The sequence below is a fragment of the Macaca mulatta genome, chromosome 15 (genome assembly GCF_049350105.2).
Source record: "Macaca mulatta isolate MMU2019108-1 chromosome 15, T2T-MMU8v2.0, whole genome shotgun sequence".
Classification (NCBI taxonomy): Eukaryota; Metazoa; Chordata; class Mammalia; order Primates; family Cercopithecidae; genus Macaca; species Macaca mulatta.
In genome coordinates, this window is record NC_133420.1 from 80,169,131 (window position 1) to 80,190,745 (window position 21,615).

A 21,615-nucleotide genomic window follows, 5' to 3' on the forward strand; every position below is an offset into this window, starting at 1 on the left:
CTTCTAGCTATTTTGAAATATATGGCAAATTATAACTATAGTCACCCTACTGTATTATCGAACACTAGAATTTATTTCTTTTATCCAACTGTATTTTTGTATCCATTAACCAACTTAATTAGTGCCCCCAACTCCCACAATGGGCCATTTTTGACTGTAGAGTACCATAAGAAGGCTCTTGTCCAACTGAGAAAATAGTATCTGATATAAAAAAATAAGTGTAATTCTAAAAGCCTTTTAGTAAAGTAATATAAATAGCGAATCTTACTCCTGAGAATAAAATGTAGTAACACTGCTTTTTCTAAAATTCTTGTAAAAAAATTGTTAATGAAGGGATTGATAGAGCTTACTTTTATATCTGATTATTTTATGGCTTACAGTGCACAATTTTAAAGATTTTGTGCAATCTTGCAGGAAATTCCAGGACTGGGTAATGTATCATGAAATATTTATGAAGCATTGGTAGTATGTGCAGCATTTCATAAAAAAAGGTAGTCCCATAGAGGACTCAAAAATTGCTGAAAAGGATGTGGATTTGGCCCTTTCACAAAGCTTGCAGAGGAAGGTGATCTCAGGGGCAGCCATGTATCTGCAACTTAAATCAGCTATGTTAACCAGGGAGGAACTTGTTATTTTAATTTTGGAAAATATTTTCTTCACATTGATGGAAATTTCCTTAACCTTAGATTTTATTTTCTTAGAGTCTCTGTTACAAATTAAGAGGAAGGAAAAAAAAAAATTGAGGACTTGGTTTGATATTACATGTTTTAAGAAGAATTCTTATTTTTAATTTAAATAAAATTGACTTCATAAATTCTGATTAAGGAAAAAAGAGACAAAGAACAGCCTTTAACAGATACTTGCTGATGACTTATCTTTAGCAGAATCCAGATAGAAATGCCAAGAAAAAAAAAAAAAAGAAAAACTTTCACTTTAAGATTGAATTTTTAGCCGGGCGCGGTGGCTCAAGCCTGTAATCCCAGCACTTTGGGAGGCCGAAACGGGTGGATCACAAGGTCAGGAGATCGAGACCATCCTGGCTAACCCGGTGAAACCCCGTCTCTACTAAAAAATACAAAAAAAAAAAAAATAGCCGGGCGAGGTGGCGGGCGCCTGTAGTCCCAGCTACTCGGGAGGCTGAGGCAGGAGAATGGCGTAAACCCGGGAGGCGGAGCTTGCAGTGAGCTGAGATCCGGCCACTGCACTCTAGCCTGGGCGACAGAGCAAGACTCCGTCTCAAAAAAAAAAAAAAAAAAAAAAAGATTGAATTTTTATTGTAGATTTCATGTACTTTTCATGTTAAGTATGTTATGCTCCTTAAAAATGGCCTTTGATATCAGAATTAATGTTTAATTGTTCATAAATACCTTTCACCTTATAAAATGAGTACAAATGGGTATATGTCATATTTCAGATATTGTTAGAGTACAACTTCATATTCAAATTACAGCAGTAAATATGATCTATTTGACCTTATAGTCTGATGATGGATCCGTTCAGAGTAACATGTTCTAATTCTGTTCTGTAGTGGGCAGTTTTAAACATCATTCCCTCCATCGCTATTAAAATATTTATTACTGACCTTCAAGTGATTTACAGTTTATTTGGAAAGATGACATGTCTCGGGATGGGTGGTGGAGAGGCGGAAATAGCTACCCTTAGATGAATGAGACCAATAAAACAAGTGATGTAGGATGTGAGGAGTGGGAGAGGCACTTTGGGAGCGGGTAGCCGAGGAAGGCTTTAGGATGGAGAAGTAATGAAGAAAGTGAAGCTGGAGTCAGACTGCCTGGTTTCAAATGCTGGCTCTGCCACTTTTTAACTGTGGGAGCATATGCAAACCATTTTATCTTTCTGTAAAGTAGGGATAACAATACCTTATTCTTAAGGTTGGTGTGAGGATTAGGTGGGAGAGGAGCACAGGCCCTGGAGGAAAAGGGTGTGTTGGAGGTGAGTGAGACTGCCTCTGCTGCAGGGCATGGCTGTCAGAGAGACATGGAAGACATCATGGCCACCGGAGCACTTGAGCCTGCCAGGAGATTGTGCCAGAAGCTTGCTGGAGGCAAGTTGCAGAGGGACCCTTACATGTCTCAGAATGTGAACTCACCAGCAAAGAGCCATGGATGGATTTTGAGCTGATAGTAAAACAGATAAAACAGTCTTCTCCCCTCCCAAAAAAGCCTTAAAAGAGTAGAATTTCTTTTCTTCTTCTTTTTTAAAATACAGAGATGAGATGTCACTATGTTGCCTAGGTTAGTCTCAAACTCCTGGGCTCAAGCAATCTTCCTGCCTCGGTCTCCTGAAGTGCTGGTGTGAGCCACTGTGCCTGGCTCCCTCCCTCCCTCCTTCTATCTATCCCTTCCTCCCTCCCTCCCTCCCTCCCTCCTTCTATCTATCCCTTCCTCCCTCCCTCCCTCCCTCCCTCCTTCTATCTATCCCTCCCTCCCTCCCTCCCTCCCTTCCTCCCTTCCTTCCTTCCTCCCTCCCTCCCTCCCTCCCTCCCTCCCTTCCTTCCTTCCTTCCTCCCTTCCTCCCTTCCTTCCTCCCTTCTTCCCTTTCTTCCTCCCCCTCCCTTCCCCTCCCTTGCCCTCCCTTGCCCTCCCCTCCCCTCCCCCCTCCTCCCCTCCCCCCTCCTCCCCTCCCCCCTTCCCCTCCCCTCCTCTCTCCTCTCCCCTTTCCTTTCCTTTCTTTTTTTCCTTCTTTCCTTCTTGCTTCTTCAGAAATGCCCAATATCTGAATTAGGTTGACTTTAAATCTGTTAATGTTTTGGTTTTTCTGAGTGGATTTGTAGTTTGCTAATACTTCATTAAATATATTTTATCTCCATTCCATTCTTGTCCTTTTTATTAACTTGATTCAACAAATGATTAAGTCATGATTTACTATGAGAAGTGGCAGAGTATTGAGGTTCCAAGTGCAGATTGTGGAGCCAGACTATCTTGGTTCAAATCCCAGCCTTTCCACTCCCTAGCTGTGTCATGTTGAACCATTTCACAGTGAAGTTTCTGCTTCCGTGTATCTCAGTGTTCTCATCAGTAAAATGGAGATAGAACCTGACTCACAGAGTTATTGAGGGGATTGAATCAGTATTAAATACGCAGGTAGAATAATGTTATATTGTTATAGAACTATAACATCCACAGTAAGGCATAGGTAGATGTTACTAAATAAGCATAAAGGTCTGTGTTCTAGGCAATGAAGCCTGAGGAAGCATACTTGCCTGAACACTTGAGTCTGAGTGGGAGATCCTGCCAGAAGCTCTGTGGAACTGGTACTCTAGAGAAGAGAGTTACGTTTGTTTACTAACTTGTAGGTAATACAAAATGCCCTCAAAGAATTAACTCAGGGGGATGTAATCTGGTGTTTGGGAGGCTTGATTAAATTTGGATGATAAGAATGGTCTGCAAAGACTTCATGTGCTCTTTATACTCTGGGAGGCTCTCTGCCCTTTCTGGGATGTCTACATTTGAGTCTAGCATTTATTAGGCTTTGTGAGTTCAGACTGACATTAACAAACAATAAGGTTAAGTTGCTATTCAGTTTAGAACTTTGTAAGTATTCAATGACTCTGGGGATTAAAGACAAACTCCCTGCATAGCATACCCTACTATACTGTTTTTTTTTTTTTTGTCTTTACCATCTTGTTCAAAGAAACTTTGAAGTTTCTCTGGTTGTTTCTCTAAAAGGAAAGAACAGTGTTTCTAAATGACTGTCAAATTAGCCACTAAGCAAAATACATCCTTATGTTTTAAATATCTAGACAATCCAAAAGCCCCTCATTCTAATGTTAACAAATTGGGTTTGTAATGTAAAAAATCAGTTAAGTTGCTCCCAGTGCTGGTCAATAACTAACTTTTATAAACTACGTTATGCAGTAACTATTTTAAAAAATCACAAGCTTTCCCCATAACAGTCCAATTTCTCTTTCAAGTATGATGCATTTCAAGTCTTTTCCAAATAAGAAAATCTACATACCATCGGTGAACAACAGCTCCAAATGAAGAGCAGAATCAATTGAATACTTTGTTCTTTTATCTTGCTTCAAATGGGAGGGCAGCGAGTAATATTAGGGGAAGAACATGCAATGACTGTTGGAATTGCAGTCCTGGATTTAATTACTTATAAGCCTTGTGAACCTTTAACATCTCTAGACTTTCAAAAATCAGTGATCCTCAGGCAGTGAGGTTCCCACCATCTATACTGGTGTTTTTCCAGGTCCAGACAACTTCCATGTCAGGGCCCTGAAGGTGTCTGCAGAGGTCTTCTCTGGCCTCAGCTGGTGACCTCCAGAGAAGTCAGGGAAAAGGGGACATGGGGCACAGACCTGAAGGTGGACAGATGTTTTCCTGACTTCTCCAGAATTGAATGGCTAGTTGGTAGTATGTGTCTTTCTTGGACCTCATGGCTCTTAGAGTGTCTGATCTGTTTTCTTCTGGGCACTCTGACTTCCTCTGCATGTTGGCTGGCTGTGGTTGCCCCAGCCCTAGCATCATACCGCTTCTCATTTCAGAGAACTGAAGAGTTTAGTGTGCTGTTTCCAAATTCCAAAGAAAAGAGCACCTGGTTGGGTGCAGCCTGTGACAGGTGGCTCTTCTGGCATCAGGCTGTCTCCTGTGGTCTAATAAGCTGAGCACCAGGAGGAGTGGGGTTACATAGAACAAACTGGGCAGCTAGAGGAGAGCTGTTTTAGGTTATAAGGATGTAGATAGGAAGAAAATAAGAGGAAAAAATTAGCCTTCCAAAGATTCTTGCCAAGATATCCTTGTGGATACAGTTAGTGAAAGATGGGTTGGATGATAGTATTAGGCTAGGTGGATTCCCAGGTCATTGAACAAGCAGGCCAAAAGAGTGTCAACGGATTGCTTTTTACCTGCTTAGAACAATATCACCATTGTTAGTGATACTGGAACAATATCCCCATGCCCTAGAACTCTCTTGTTAGCTTTGTCTTGTTCATTTTTAATCAAAACGTGGATGAAGACACAGAAGACACCCTTATCAAATGTGCTGAGAACACAAAATGAGAAGAACATAGGAAGCATAATAGATGACAGAATGAAGATTCAAAATTATCTTGGTTAGGCCCAGTGGCTCACGCCTGTAATCCTAGCACTTGGGGAGGCTGAGGTAGGCAAATCTTGAGCCTGGGAATTTAAGACCAGCCTGGGCCACATGGTGAAACCCTGTTTCTACAAAAAATACAACAACAAAAAATTAACTGGTTATGGGTAGTGCGTGCCTGTAGTCCCAGGTACTGGGGATGCTGAGGTGGGACGATGGCTTGAGCCTTGAAGGCGGAGGTTGCAGTGATGCAGTGAGCTGAGATCGCACCACTGAATCCCAGTCTGGGAAACAGGGTAAGACCCTGTCTCAAAAAAACAAAAAAAATTATTTTGACAGGCTGAAATGCTGGGCCCCAAACAAGCTGGAACTTAGCAAGAGTAAGCATGAAGTTTGACATTTGGGATGAAAAATCAATTATACATAGTCATAATGGAGGTGGTTTATCTTGGCCTTTTCAGTTTGTGAAAAGGTCTTGGGGTTTTACTTAGCTACAGTTTTATGTGATCTGATGGTAGGATGTGGCTGTGAAGAAGCATTAACTTAGTTTCATGCTAAATGGAGCTAGAGTGTCCAGGTTAGCAGATGTAATTACTTCACTGGACTTTTGCCTTGTCAGACCACAACTGAAAGATGCTCTTCCATGTGGACACTTTTTATTTTTTTGGTATACCTGCTGGTGACCAGGATGGCCAGGTTATGGGGAATGCATTCTGAAAGTGAGAAAACTTGAACTTGACAACAGCAGGAGATAGATGGATAATAACCTAGTATTCCAATGCTGTAGTCTATAGAAGAGGGCTTTTACTTGTTCTAGATTGTTCAGAATGTGGAACCAAAACCCATGTGGATTTGGGGTCAATACTAATAAAGAATTTTGTAGCAGTTAGAACCATAAGAAACTGAATTGGTCTACTTTTTCTTTCTTTTTTCTTTTGAGACAGTGTCTCACTGTCACCATGGCTGGAGTGCAGTGGTGCTGTCTGGGCTCACTGCAACCTCTGCCTCCAGGGTTCAAGTGATTGCTCCTGCCTCAGACTCTCAAGGAGCTGGGATTACAGGCACGCACCACCATGCTTGGGTAATTTTTGTATTTTTTGTAGAGGTGGGGTTTCGCCATTTTGGCTAGGCTGGTCTTGAACTCCTGACCTCAAGCTGAACACCCGCCTCAGTCTCCCAAAGTGCTGGGATTACAGGTGCGAGCGAACCATGTCTGGCCAAAATAGAATTTTTCTGACCCTTGAGCTGGGTGTGTGTCTGTGAGATGCTATGGAAAGGGCTCTGGCATTGGACAGGAGGTTTAACAAAATTATCTCTAGGGTCACTTTCAACACTAGAAACCCAGATTTCTGGAAAGACAGAAGAGCCTTTTTTTTTTTTTTTGTCATTAATGTCTCAGCAAAGAAGATTATTTATTTTAATATGATTATTGGACTTGAGAAGCTCTTACAGAGAACTATGGGTACATGTGATAGGAAAAATAAGCTGAGATCCATATGCACCCGGAAAAAACAAGAAAATTAAGAGACTTCTTAAGGCATCTATATTTAACATATAAAGCACATAACCAGACTTTAGCATCCTGTCTCTAAGCACTGCTCCTACTGAATCTGCCTTTTTACCTGGTGCCTCTGCTTTCCTGAGAGCCGTTGGATAACTTTTGGGTAGTGTATTAAAAAGCTTCATCTGTTGCTTCCACAACTTCCCTGATTATGTCTGCATGTAGCAGTTCACGTTAAGGAGGCTTTTGTGGGCTAGCCTGGGACTCTAGCCATGACGTGAAGCAATACGTTGTGAGAAATGTATTTCAGGCTTCCAACAGCCGTGTACTGACTTTTGAAACATGTTCCGTTGCAAAGCTGGAATGACCCATGTTGCTCTCTAAGATGTCCCACTTCACACCCATCTTGGAGCCTTTCCTAAACTGGGTTCTGGTCTTGGAAGCCTTCTTTGCACCTTCCTGCCAACCATGGCAGTTCCTGAAATTCTGACACTTACATGAATCAAGCCTTCCTGTTTCTCTTCCACTGCTCTATCTAGAAGTGAATTTTAAGAGGCTTTTCTTCCCCAAAAAGAATTTGAAGAATCATAAATAACTTTACATGATGCAGTACAATAAAAAGGGAAAACATGGAGAATAGTTCCGTGGGTTTTTTTTAATTTTGAGATGGAGTCTTGCTGTGTCACCCAGGCTGGAGTGCTGTGGCGCAATCTCGGCTCACTACAAGCTCCGCTTCCCGGGTTCACACCATTCTCCTGCCTCAGCCTCCCCAGTAGCTGAGACTACGGGCGCCCGCCACCAGGCGTGGATATTTTTAAATGATGGACTAGGGAAAGCTCCTGGAATGGTTATATTATTCAGGATTCTTGGTTGAAGTAACTGAAATGGACGCTGGCTTGTTTAAGAAGAAGGCTGTGGGGCAGTTTGCAGAAGTGTGGAGAGGCAAGGTTGGAATATGGACAGGTACAGGAGAGGTCAGGAGACCAGAGCCACAGCCCAAATCACTCTGCAGAGACTGGTGAGCCGGCTGCTGAGGGCTGCTCTGGAGCAGCATGCTGTATCTGCAACAGTTGTCACTGGCCATGTCCTGGTGCTGCCAGTGTCCCTGTCTGTAGAATGAGTTCTTCACTGTCACTCCAGTTTTTTAAAAAAAATTCTTTTTTCATCTTTTATTTTAGATTCTGTGAGCAAGTGTGCAGGTTTGTTATGAAGGTATGTTGTGTGATGCTGAGGTTTGGGGTACGGTTGAACCTGTCACTCAGGAAGTTAGCAGAGTACCCAATAGGTAGTTTTTCAACTCTTGTCCCTCTGCTTGTATTCTCCAGTGTCACTCTAGATTTTTTGGCATCAGTTGGCCTTTTTTTTTTTTTTCTTTTTCTTTTCTATCTCTTTCTCTTTTCTTTCTGCCTTTGCCTTGTGACAGGGTCTCACTGTATTGCCCAGGCTGGTCTCAAACTCCTGGGCTCAAGTAATCTGCCCATCTCTGCCTCCTAAAGTGCTGAGAGTACAGGCATGAGCCACCTCGCCAGGTCCTATTGGTCTACATTAAAGTTGCAGAGGGGAGCTTCTTACCGGCCAGGCCTTGGTCACATGCTCAGGCCTCACAGAAGAAGGGTGGGGAGTGGGAGGGGTGCCTCACTTCTTGGTTTCTGTAGTGGCAGGTGAGCACTGCCTGCCACAAGATGAATGTGGTGGGAATTCATCAAATGAAAGGCACCTCAAAAAATGTTAGGTAGCTTAAAAAAAAAAATTCAGATGTTAGGTAGCTAAAAGAAAATGGCTGGCTAAAAATAATGTTTGTTTACATTTCTGTGTTCATTTATGAAAAGGCTCAACTTAGGCTACAGCATGGTTTCTAATCTGTGGCACCAATGGGCATTTTTGTTGTGGGGCCTGTCCTGTGCATTGTAGGGTGTTTAGCAGTATCTTTGGCCACTACCCACTGGATACCAGTGGCACCTACCCCACTTTTGACTATCAAAAATGTGTCTGCATGTTGCCATATGTTTCCTGGGGTCAAAATTGACCTCAGTTTTGAGAACCCCAGTTGAGAATCACTGGGCTAGAAGCATTCTCAAGCCGTGGGTTATGCTTTTATTTATTTTTTGAGATGGAGTCTTGCTCCCTCACCCAGGCTGGAGTGCAGTAGCGCAATCTCGGCTCACTGCAACCTCCACCACCTGGGTTCAAGTGATTCTCCTGCCACAGCCTCCCGAGCAGCTGGGACTGCGGGCATGCACCACCATGCCCAGCTAATTTCTTTTCTTTTCTTTTTTTTTGAAAGAGCCTTGCTCCGTCGCCCAGGCTGGAGTGCAGTGGCACGATCTTGGCTCTCTGCAAGCTCCACTTCCTGGGTTCACGCCGTTCTCCTGCCTCAGCCTCCTGAGTAGCTGGGACTACAGGCGCCCACCACCACGCCTGGCTAATTTTTTTGTATTCTTAGTAGAGACAGGGTTTCACCGTGTTAGCCAGGATGGTCTCTATCTCCTGACCTCATGAGACCTGCCTCGGCCTCCCAAAGTGCTGGGATTACAGGCATGAGCCACCACGCCTGGCTGGGTTATGCTTTCATAGCCTTGCATTAATGGCTTTATCACAGGAATGGATATTATATTATTGTCCTTGGAGAGTGACAAAGCTTTTCTCATGATGGTCCCCTTCCCCTGCATGTGAATGTCTGAATCTTCAGTGTTCTCAGCCTTCATTGTACCTGAGAATCAACTGGAGAACTGTTTGAAGGAGGCCGATTTCTGGTCCCTACTTCATAGATTTTAATTCTGTGGGTCTGAGGCCCAGGAATCTGCAAGTTTTGACAACCTTGGTGACTCAGATGCCGGTGGGTGATGGACCACACTTTAAAAAACACACGGCTACTTCATTGAGTGTCAACCCCCAAAACATAAAGATGCGTGTTTTTTTTTTTGTTTTTTTTTTTTTTTTGAGACGGAGTCTCGCTCTGTCGCCCAGGCTGGAGTGCAGTGGCCGGATCTCAGCTCACTGCAAGCTCTGCCTCCCGGGTTTACGCCATTCTCCTGCCTCAGCCTCCCAGTAGCTGGGACTACAGGCGCCCGCCACCTCGCCCAGCTAGTTTTTTGTATTTTTAGTAGAGACGGGGTTTCACCATGTTAGCCAGGATGGTCTCGATCTCCTGACCTTGTGATCCGCCCGTCTCGGCCTCCCAAAGTGCTGGGATTACAGGCTTGAGCCACCGCGCCCGGCCTTTTTTTTTTTTTTTTTTAAAGAAATGTGTCTGGGTGCCATGGCTCATGTCTGTAATCCCAGCAACTTGGGAGGCTGAGGCAGAAGGATCTTTTGAGGCCAGAAATTTGACACTAGCACCATAGTGATACTCAGTCTCTTAAAAACAAACAAACAAATAAATAAATAAATGGGCCGGGTGCAATGGCTCACGCCTGTAATCCCCAACACGTTGGGAGGCAGAAGTGGGTGGATCACTCGAGGTTAGGCGTTCGAGAGTAGCCTTGCCAACGTGGTGAAACTCTGTCTCTACTAAACATACAAAAATTAGCCGGGCGTGGTGGTACACGCATGTAATCCCAGCTACTTGGGAAGCCGAGGCACCAGAATCACTTGAACCCGGGAGGCAGAGCTTGCAATAAGCAGGGATCACAACACTGCACTCCAGCCTGGGTGACAGAATGAGACTCTGTCTCAAAAACAAAAAACAAAAAAACAAAAATAATTAGCCAGGCATGGTGGTGCACACTTGTAGTCCCAGTTACCTGGAGGCTGTGGAATGAGGATTGCTGGAACCCAGGAGCTTGAGGCTACAGTAAGCCATGATCTGCCATTGTACTCCAGGTTGGTTGACATAGGAAGGGATACAGTTTTAAGACTTCCAAATCTTTCTATTCATCGATTAAAAAGAAGCAAGGTAAAGATGCTGTCTGTTCTTAGGCTTTTTTGGAAGGGGTTTTGTGGAACCAGCTTTGACACATGACACCAGCACTCATCGCCCTTCATCATCATCAGCAGGAAGTACTCTCTCTTGTTTTGAGCTCTGATTTGCCTTATATCTTTTTCAGGAAAGGACCTTTTACTCTCCACCCGCTTAAGTATTAGAGAAGCCTCTCAGGGAGGTTTCTATGCTTTCCTGATGTCCCAGGTCTCTTGAGTGGTCTTGTTTACGGTCTTGACTTCCTAACCCCAGGATAAAGAGGGAACACTGAACCTCAGCGGCACTGACTTTATTTTTCATGTAGAGCCTCTATGATTGGATGTTGTCCAACATTCTGGTTGTTCTCCAGGGATGGAGGAGACAACAGGTAGGTAATACCTGTGACAAAGCTGTGGACCTCCTGAGCCTCTAAGCCCCTCTCAGAGGAAGTCTTAAATCTGTGAAAGAAGATCCCATCCACTGACAAAGCATCTTGTAGTTTTGAAGTATGTTTGGTGGCTTCTTTGAGCTACTTGTTTCTATTTTCACTCCTGCTTTATCTGGGGCTAGTCAATGATACTTCTAACAGCAATTTTTCTAAAACTCTGATCGGGTAATTTTGCCAATTTATTTTTTATTTTTAAAATTTAATTAAGTTTTTTTTTTTTTGAAACAGAGTTTTGCTCTATTGCCCAGGCTGGAGTGCAGCGGCGTGATCTCGTCTCACTGCAACCTTGCCCCCTAGTTTCAAGGGATTCTTGTGCCTCAGCCTTCGGAGTAGCTGGGATTACAGGCGCCCAACACCACGCCTGGCTAAGTTTTTGTATTTTTAGTAGAGATGGGGTTTCACCACATTGACCAGGCTGGTCTTGTACTCCTGGCCTCAAGTGATCTGCCTGCCTAAGCCTCCCAAAGTGCTGCAATTACAGGTGTGAGCCACCGTACCTGGTGATTTTGCCAATTTAAAGACTTTGATAGTTCTCCATTGATTATAGAACAAAGTCTACCCTTAAGCCCCTAGTCTACCTTCCCTGTCATTCCCCACCATGCTGCCTGTGTTCCAGGCTCACCAAACTATGTGGAGGACGCTTAACTCTCTGTATACTAACTTTACTCACACCTTGTTATTAACTATACTGACAACCTGTATTTCAGACTCACCAGACTCTGTTACAGACTAACATGCCCAGCTCACGAACTGGGTGCCTGCTAAATATTTTTTTCTAAAGAGTGGATATTGGTTGGTAACATGTAAAATCTCATGCGTTTTAAATATCTGGGCTGGGCGCAGTGCCTCATGCCTGTAATCCTAACACTTTGGGAGGCCAAGGCGGTTGGATCACCTGAGGTCAGGAGTTCGATACCAGCCTGGCCAACATGGTGAAAACCCATCTCCACTAAAAATACAAAAATTAGCCAGGCGTGGTGACTCATGCCTGTAATTCCAGCTACTCAGGAGGCTGAGGCAGGAGAATCGCTTGAACCCGGGAGGAAGAGGTTGCAATGAACAGAGATTGTACAACTGCACTGCAGACTGGGTGACAGAGCCAGACTCTGTCTCAAAAATAAATAAATAAATAAATAAAATTAAATAAAATAAAAAATCCATACTTCTAGTTTCTTCTGAAAAATCAAAAGACATGACAGTATTGTGACTGCATTCCTAAATGCTAATGGTCAGCTCTTGCCCTGAGACAGGATGCGTTCTATCTATAGCCATCATGGAAAAAGATAGGGGGAAATACTGTGAAATTTTACCTTCCTATTTCCCACAAGAGGGCAATCTAATCTCTAAGAAAGTAAAAGGGACTGGCATTGCACAATCTGCTATTATAGCTTGACTTGTTACCCACCCAGTGGTGAAGATCTTTAGGCACCTACCTGCATTTTGTGTGCTGAATTGGCATGCCTTATGCCTTGTACTGGTCTTTCACAAATTCTTTTTTTTTGGTGTGGTTCCCCTCCAGGATCTATCTGGAAGGCCAGGTTGATGAAAAGGCATGCAAGAGGTGCCTGTGTGTAGCGTCTGGAGCCACCTTCAGCCTAGGTGGAGGTTGTGGAAGGTTGGCAGAGGCCTGATGAGGCAGGGTTGTTTCTAGAGAAAAGCGTGACCTGTAGAAACAACCTCACAGCCTAGCATTACTTGATGGTGCTTTTTGTTGGTACAGAATCTTGATTTTTGTCAGTACCCTGTGAGAGCAGCCCCTGAACTCCACAGCGCCTCCCTTAATATTACCCTGGCTAATACAGACTGCTGTGTAAACTGAAATGCCAATTTATTTAGAATGAGACAGATCTACTGAGGGTGTCTAGAAACTCATTTTTGCTGGTCACAGTGTACTTTCTGTTTAGAAAAATTAAAAGTAGGAGCCAAAATATAATCACAAGTTGCTTGTCCGAGTTCTAAGAAAGAGGAATGCTGCCATTTGCACGTTTGAGGTCCTGCCGTGGTGTTCTGATGTATCCTTCTGAGATTAGGGACTGGATGGGTTGAGCCCCTCTGCTAGGCCTCCTTATCCAGACAGTGCTTGTAGGTACCTCGGTAGAGTGGCCCATATAACTCTGTGCCCACCGTCCCCCATATGGTTCGTGCCACATTTACGTATCTTTAGATACACCAACACCACAGAGTTGATTACATTCACATGTAGCATTTTTCACTCCACGTCCTATTTATACTTATCTATTACAAATTATTTTAATAATTCAGGCCTAAGGATTTGGGGAGGATTAGGGGTGAGGCTCCTTAGCACTCTGACTGCTCCTAAAGAGATCGCAAAGATTTCAGAAAATAAAACTAGCTCTTAACCCCCAGATGGTAAGTAGGTATAGATGAATGAAAAAGGCTCTAAATCTTATTTTCTCTGTCTTTTTTTTCCCTCTTTGTTTGCCTTTGGTCAAAACAAAACAAACATCTCTTTGCCTCATCTTTTTTCCTCTCTTGTTAAAAAAAATCTATCCTTGCTGGGTGCGGTGGTCACGCCTGTAATCCCAGCACTTTGGGAGGCCAAGGTGGGCAGATCATGAGGTCAAGAGATCGAGACCATCCTGGCCAACATGGAGAAACCCCATCTCTACTAAAAATAAAAAAATTATCCGGGTGTGGTGGCATGTGCCTGTAGTCCCAGCTACTCGCAGGCTGAGGCAGGAGAATTGCTTGAACCCAGGAGGCAGAGGTTGCAGTGAGCCAAGATTGTGCCACTGCATTCTAGCCTGGTGACAGAGCGAGACTCCATCTCAAAAAAAAAAAAAAAAAAAAAAAAAAAATCAAAAATCTCTTCTTCATACTGGTAAAGTTGAAATGGTTTAGTAAGAATATGGAAATTTGAGAAAAAAGAGGAGGGAGGAAGAAAGAGCTGAAGTGGTTCATAGGTGGCATAGTTAGATTTTGAGTTATTTAAAAACTGGCTTTGGTTGTTAAAACTGGTAATTTTTTTTCATCGGTTTGGGTTGAATAACATAGCCATATTCCCTTAGGTAAAACTAATACTGAATCTATGTATCTATCTATCTGAATCCTAGTTTTGACCCTAGTTGCCACCAATTTGCCTATAGTTAGGATGTTGACTTAGCCTTGGGCCCTACAATTTAGGGCTTAGCTCTGGGCACACAAAGAACTTGGATGCTTATAAGAACTTTGGATAAGTTTTATTCATGCACTCAGTTTAGTGGGCAATCTGCATGTGCACCGGGCATGTCTCCTTCAGCCATGTTTTGTTTAAGTCATCTATGGCCTTCGGGTTCCCAGTACAAGGGATGAAGCAGGTCATGAGTGTTTAGTGACACTGTGGGGTTGTGCCCATTCTTGCCTTCCTCATTAGAAAGTGGCAGTGGGCTCAAATGCCTCAGCAGGTCGTTTGATAGGAGAAATAGGACAGTTAGAAAATGAATTATTTGATACTGAAGTTCAGTCACACATGTATTTAAAAGCTTTTTTAGTGCTCTGAACTTGGCTTAGGTTTAGGGTGCTCTTAGGATAAGTAGAAGACTTAATTTTTACTTTTTTAGGGAGTTTAAAATCTATGCAACTGAAACAGCTATATAAAACAATTGGAAAGCAATGCAGGATACTATAGTGTAGTGAAGAGGTTAGAGAAGACACTCTGGGTTAGACAGATGTGAACTTTTTAAAACCTTTCTGGGCCTTAGTTCCCTGATATGTAAAATGGGAATGTTGAAAAGATTGATTGTATGAGGTAATGTATGTCAAGCACTTAATGTAGAGCCTGGCATATAGTTAAATGTTCAATATTTGGTTTTAATTATAGTAATTGGGTCTAACAGAAGCTTTCCTTTATGTGGTCCTATTGAGAAAGGAAAAGTTTCCCCTCCTTACTGCCCCTGGTAATCACATGGAAAGAAAATTTCCTAGAATACTGTTGTATACTTTCTTGATTTCTTTGAAAAGTTTACCTGCCTGTAATTGTCTTTTTTAACCCCTATTTTTAAAATTAGTTGCTTCTATTCTCGAGAGTCAGCTAGCCAAATAATATATTTCTGTATAAAGGAGGAGAGAGTACAGAAGGGCCTGTACCAGGACTCATATGTAAAGGCTTTGGGACAACTTCAGTGTTTTGGGTGGTCAGGATCTTTCTGCTCCTAACATTCTTGGCCAGGTTCTAAAAGACTATAGGGTTTTTTTTTTTTTTTTTCCTAGAAATATGGAACCTGGTTATATGGGGTATTTGTTTAGTAGGACCAGAAGTGTGTAAAGAAATAGCAAATAGCCCCTGGATTATCTTTTATTTCCCATCAGAAGGGAGACTGATGGAAAGACTGATTCAGAAGCATGCAGGAAATGTGGGTTCCGGCCCTAAAAACGTGGCCATGACCGCGTGCCAGGGTCACCCCTCTACTACACGTGGCACTGGTTACCTGAGGAGGTTTAGAACCTCCTGGGAAGGGTAAGGTGCAGGTAAGTGAAAATAAACCTTACTAGGTCTCAACTTTTACATAAGGTTTTGTTTGTTTGTTTGTTTGTTTGTTTCAAGATTAAAAATGTAGGCCTGGCAAAGTGGCTCACGCCTGAAATCCCAGCACTTTGGGAGGCCAAGGCTGGTGGATCTCTTTTTTTTTTTTTTTTAATTATACTTTAAGTTCTAGAGTACATGCACACAACGTGCAGGTTTGTTACATATGTATACATGTGCCATGTTGGTGTACTGCACCTATCAGCACCCATCAACTCGTCATTTACATCAGTTGTAACTCCCAATGCCATCCCTCCCCCCTCCCCGCTCCCCATAATAGGCCCTGGTGTGTGATGTTCCCCTTCCCATATCCAAGTGATCTCATTGTTCAATTCCCACCTATGAGTGAGAACATGTGGTGTTTGGTTTTCTGTTCTTGCAATAGTTTGCTGAGAATGATGGTTTCCAGCTGCACTCATGTCCCTACAAAGGACACAAACTCATCCTATTTTATGGCTGCATAGTATTCCATGGTGTATATGTGCCACATTTTCTTTATCCAGTCTGTCACTGATGGACATTTGGGTTGATTCCAAGTCTTTGCTATTGTGAATAGTGCCACAATAAACATGTGTGCATGTGTCTTTATAGCAGCATGATTTATAATCCTTTGGGTATACACCCAGTAATGCGATGGCTGGGTCATATGGTATTTATGGTTCTAGATCCTTGAGGAATCGCCACACTGTTTTCCACAGTGGTTGAACTAGTTTACAATCCCACCAACAGTGTAAAAGTGTTCCTATTTCTCCACATCCTCTCCATCACCTGTTGTTTCCTGACTTTTTAATGATTGCCATTCTAACTGGTGTGAGTTGGTATCTCATGTGGTTTTGATTTGCAATTCTCTGATGGCCAGTGATGACGAGCATTTTTTCATGTGTCTGTTGGCTGTATGAATGTCTTCTTTTGAGGAGTGTCTGTTTGTAGCCTTTGCCCACTTTTTGATGGGGTTGTTTGTTTTTTTCTCATAAATTTGTTTGAGTTCTTCGTAGGTTCTGGATATTAGCCCTTTGCCAGATGAGTAGATTGCAAAAATTTTCTCCCATTCTGTAGGTTGCCTGTTCACTCTGATGGTAGTTTCTTTTGCTGTGCAGAAGCTCTTTAATTAGATCCCATTTGTCAATTTTGGCTTTTGTTGCCGTTGCTTTTGGTGTTTTAGACATGAAGTCCTTACCCATGCCTATGTCCTGAATGGTATTACCTAGGTTTTCTTCTAGGGTTTTTATGGTATTAGGTCTAACATTTAAGTCTCTAATCCGTCTTGAATTAATTTTTGTATAAGGAGTAAGGAAAGGATCCAGTTTCAGCTTTCTGCTTATGGCTAGCCAATTTTCCCAGCACCATTTATTAAATAGGGAATTCTTTCCCCATTTCTTGTTTTTCTCAGGTTTGTCAAAGATCAGATAGCTGTAGATGTGTGGTATTATTTCTGAGGGTTCTGTTCTGTTCCATTGGTCTATATCTCTGTTTTGGTACCAGTACCATGCTGTTTTGGTTACTGTAGCCTTGTAGTATAGTTTGAAGTCAAGTAGCGTGATGCCTGACTGGTGGATGTCTTGAGCCCAGAAGTTCGAGACCAGCCTGAGCAACATGGCAAAACCCCGTCTCTACAAAAAAATACAAAAAAATTAGCCAGATATGGTGGTATGCATCTTTAGTCCCAGGTACTTGGGAGGCTGAGGTGGAAGGATCGCTTGAGCCCAGGAGGTGGAGGTTGCAGTGAGCAGAGATGGTGCCATTGCACTTTAGCCTGGTGACAGAGCAAGACCTTGTCTCAAAAAAAATTGTTTAAAAGAAAACCCCAAAACTTTGATGGACTTCACCTCTTTTGAAGGTGAATATTCTTTTCGAGGTGATGGAAATTGCATGAGTAAAGGAAAATCTGACTGGCTTTGGTAATGAAAGAGTGTAAGCATGTCAGGATTTCTCACAGCTGTTTTAGTAGGCAAAGTGCTTCCACGTAGGGAATCACACCACAAGAAATCTCCATTTTCCCTGATGCTTGTTCCATTTCATTCTGTGTACTCCTTTCTGCAAAGATTTAAATACCAAATTGCTTCTATTACTTCACAGTTTCCACCTGGGGTCTCGGGAGTTTGCACAGAGCCAAAAAAGCATCTGCAGCTTCCCCCTTTTTGCCACATCTTATAACTTGGGGGCTTCTTTTTGAGCTGTTTATGTCATCATGGCTATATCTCTGGGTATTTCTAGTTGAGTTTTTAGTTTCAACTGGAGCTGCAATCGCAGAAGTGGCAGGACTCCCCATGCTTAAATATTAACCTCAGCTTGGAAGGTTTTCTGCTGTGATGGTTGGGGTGACTTAGTTTTGAAACTCCCTTTTTACCTTTCTTAGCTCTGCTGGGATTAAATTTTTAAAAAAAATTTGGCAGATTTGAAAAACAATGTGAAGATTTTTTTTTTTTTACTCTAAAAATACAGAAAATAGTTTTAGTCCAATCTTGTTTGCGTAGTTTTTATTCCATGAACACAGGGAAGGAAAATTATAGGCAAGACAGATTTAATTCTGTCTGCTGTTGCTGTGTGGGAGTACTGATTAAAATAAATTATCTTTGTTTATTTGAAAGCAAACTAGACAATTTTGGAAATAATAATTTGCTGCATCTATGAATGAGTTTGGACTAAATTGACCCATCAATTAGCTGGATGATCAATTGCTTTCAATCTGGTGATTAATGAACTTCCAGTGCTGTGATCAGCTTTCCCCTCGCTGAGTTGCTAAGTTGCATGCATGCTGAAAAGAGCTCCCAGAGAACTCCCAGAGAACAGGTGTGTTTGCCGGACACAGTTGCTCCTGGACCTGCCCTTGGAAAAAGTCCCCTGAAGTGACTGGGGGTCCCCTCCTTCTCCTTTGTGATTTGTCCTGTTTCTTATCCAGTGTCTGATCATAGTCGGACTGAGTGGGGTCAGTATGACAGCACATGCACACACTTTAAGGAGACCTCACGGAAGTATCATAGAAGACTTTCTAGCTGGCACAGTTATTTGGGGATTCTTTTGCTAAAGAAAAAGAGGAAGATAAATATTGGGGTAGGTATCTAGCATTTTCTGCCATAATCACTCAACTCTTCAAATATGGCAAGCCTCTCTCCTCCACTGTTCACCCTCAATTTCTTACCATGGGCTTCAAAATAGCTTTCTGCTCCTTCCAGAAATCTTCATTTTGATTTGTGAAAGTAAAGGTCAGTTCAATCTGAGAATGGCCATACTGTTTGGATCTTTAAAAATAACAACTGAGTGTTAGCTCAAAGGGAAGTTCGGTGGAATTTCACATTGCAGTTTGTCCTTTTCCAAGTTGATCATTTAGATCAGAAATCACCAATCTTTTTCTATAAAGGACCAGGTAGGCTGGGCACGGTGGCTTAGGCCTGTAATCCCAGCACTTTGAGAGGCCAAAGTGGGCAGATCGCTTGAGCTTAGGAGTTCAAGATCACCAGCCTGGGCAACATAGTGAAACCCTGTCTCTACTAAAAATACAAAAATTAGCCAGTTGTGATGGCATGCACTTGTAGTCCCAGCTACTTGGGAGGCTGAGGTGAGTGGATGGTTTAAGCCCGGGAGGTCGAAGCTACAGTGAGCTGAGACGGCGCCATTGCACTCCAGCTTGGGTGACAGAGACCCTGTCTCGAAAAAAAAAAAAGACCTGGTAGTAAATATTTGAGGACTTGCAGACGGTTTCCCTTGTGTTGTGGCTACTCAAGTCTGTCTTTGTAGTACAAAAGTAGCCATACACAATACATAAAAGAACAGGCATGCTGTGTTCCAATGAAACTTAATTTATTACCTTGAAATGGAAATTACATACAATTTTCACGTGTTATGAAATATCCCTGTTAATTTTTCAACTATTTTAAAATGTAAAAATCATTCTTAGCTCATAAGCTGTAGAAAAACAGGTAGCAAGCTGAATTTGGCTCGAAGGCCATAGTTTGTTGACTCCTGATTTTAGATGATGATTGTAGAAATGAGTCCTAAGAAAAGAAAGTAATGTTTTGCTGTTCTAAACAGAAGTTGGTTACCTAGGGTAACACTCTGGAATGGCACAGAGGGAAGGAGAATCTGAACTTTTAAAAGAAGTGAGTCAGACTTAGTTTTCAGGTCACAGATTCTAAAGTGTTTAAAGATATATTACTAGATCCAAAAAAGTCTGTATTTTAAAAAGTTGAACTTTTTTGTTTTTTTAAATGTGATACAAATGTAACTTAAAATTTAACATTTTAACCAATTTATTTTTAAATTTTTTTTGAGATGGAGTTTTGCTCTTTGACCAGGCTGGAGTGCAGTGGCACGATCTTGGCTCACTGCAGCCTCTGCCTCCCGGGTTCAAGCGATTCTCCTGCCTCAGCCTCCCGAGTAGCTGGGATTATAGGCGTGCACCACCACACCCAGTTAATTTCTGTATTTTTAGTAGAGATGGAGTTTCACCATGTTGGCCAGGATGGTCTCAATCTCTTGACCTTGTGATCCACCTGCCTCGGCCTCCCAAAATGCTGGGATTACAGGCATGAGCCATAGCACCCGGTCTATTTTTTTATTTTTGTTTTTGAGATGGAATCTCGCTGTGTCACCCATGCTGGAGTGCAGTGGTGCAGTCTCCTCTCACTGCATCCTCTGCCTCCCAGGTTCACGTGATTCTTCTGCGTCAGCCTCCCGAGTAACTGGGATTATAGGTGCATGTCACCACACCTGGCTAATTTTTGTATTTTTAGTAGAGACAGGATTTCAACATGTTGGCCAGGCTGGTCTTGAATGCCTGACCTCAAGTGATACTCTCGCCTCAGCCTCCCAAAGGGCTAGGATTATAGGCATGGGCCACCACACCTGGCCTCATTTTAACCAGTTTCAAAATGTACAATTCTGTGATATCAAAACATTGACAATGTTGTGCAGCTGTTACCACTATTTGTTTCCAGAACTTTTTCATCATCCCAGACAAACTCTGTACCTGTTTAAACAAAAATAACTTCCCATTACCCCTCCCTCCCATCCTGCCCTGGTGTCCTTTATTTTACTTACTGTCTGTGAATTTGCCTATTGCAGGTACCTCATCAGTGGAGACATACAATATTTTTTCTGTTGTGACTGACTTACTTCACTTACCTATTTGTCTTCAAGATTCACTCATGTTGTAGCATGCATCCAAATTTTATTTCTTTTTAAGACTGAATGATCTGTCGTATGTGTTTACCACCACATTTTGTTTATCCGTTTATTTGTTGATGGACATTTTTAAGACTGAATTATCTGTCGTATGTGTTTACCACCACATTTTGTTTATCCGTTTATCTGTTGATGGACATTTGAGTTGTTTCTGCTTTTGGCTATTGGAATAATGCTTCTGTGATTGGTCTACAAGTATCTGTTTCAGTTCCTGCTTTCAATTCTTTTGGATATATATACCTGAAAGTAGAGTTGGTGGATCATAGGGTAATTCTATGTTTAACTTTTCGAGAAACCATCATACTGTTTTGCACAGAGGCTACGCCATCTTACGTTCCCACCAGCACTAGGATTCTAATTTTTCTACAGCCTTGCCAACACTTCCCTTTCTTTTTTAAAATAATAACCGTCCGAATGGGTGTGAAGTGGTATTTGATTGTGATTCTGATTTGCAGTTACCCTAATGACTAGCGATATTGAATATCTTTTCATGTCCTTTTTGCCGTTTGTATACCTGCTTTGGAGAGATGTCTACTCAAGGTGGGTTTTTTTTTGTTTGTTTTTTGTTTTTGCCATTTTAAAATTGGTTTTGTTTTTCGTGGGTTGTAGGAATTCTTACATATTCTGGATATTAATCCCTTATCAGATTTGCAAACTTTTTTCCAGTCTGTAGCTTACCTTTTCACTGTCTCGATAGTGTTGTTTACACAGAAGTTTCTAATTTCGATGAAGTCCAATTTGCTTTTTTTTGGTTTTGTGCTTTTGATGTCATAGCCAAGAAATCATTGCCAAATCCAATGTCATGATTTTTCCTATGTTTTCTTCTCGGCGTCTGTATGGTTTTAGTTCTTATGCTTAGGTCTTTGATCCATTTTGAGTCAGTTTTTGTACAAGGTGTTAGGTAAGGGTCCCACTTCATTCTTTTGCATGTGGATATCCAACTTTTCCTGCGTCATTTGTTAAAAAAGGCTGTCCTTCCCATATTGAATAGTCTTGATACCTTT

At 42.2% G+C, this 21,615-nt stretch overlaps 1 protein-coding gene across 2 annotated transcripts in view; it reads left to right on the top strand.

Annotated features, from left to right (window-relative positions):
- The window catches only part of SAXO1 (stabilizer of axonemal microtubules 1), a 120,658-nt gene that overhangs the window by 20,315 nt on the left and 78,728 nt on the right, over nucleotides 1–21,615 (top strand). The gene's annotated exons all lie outside the window — the stretch shown is intronic.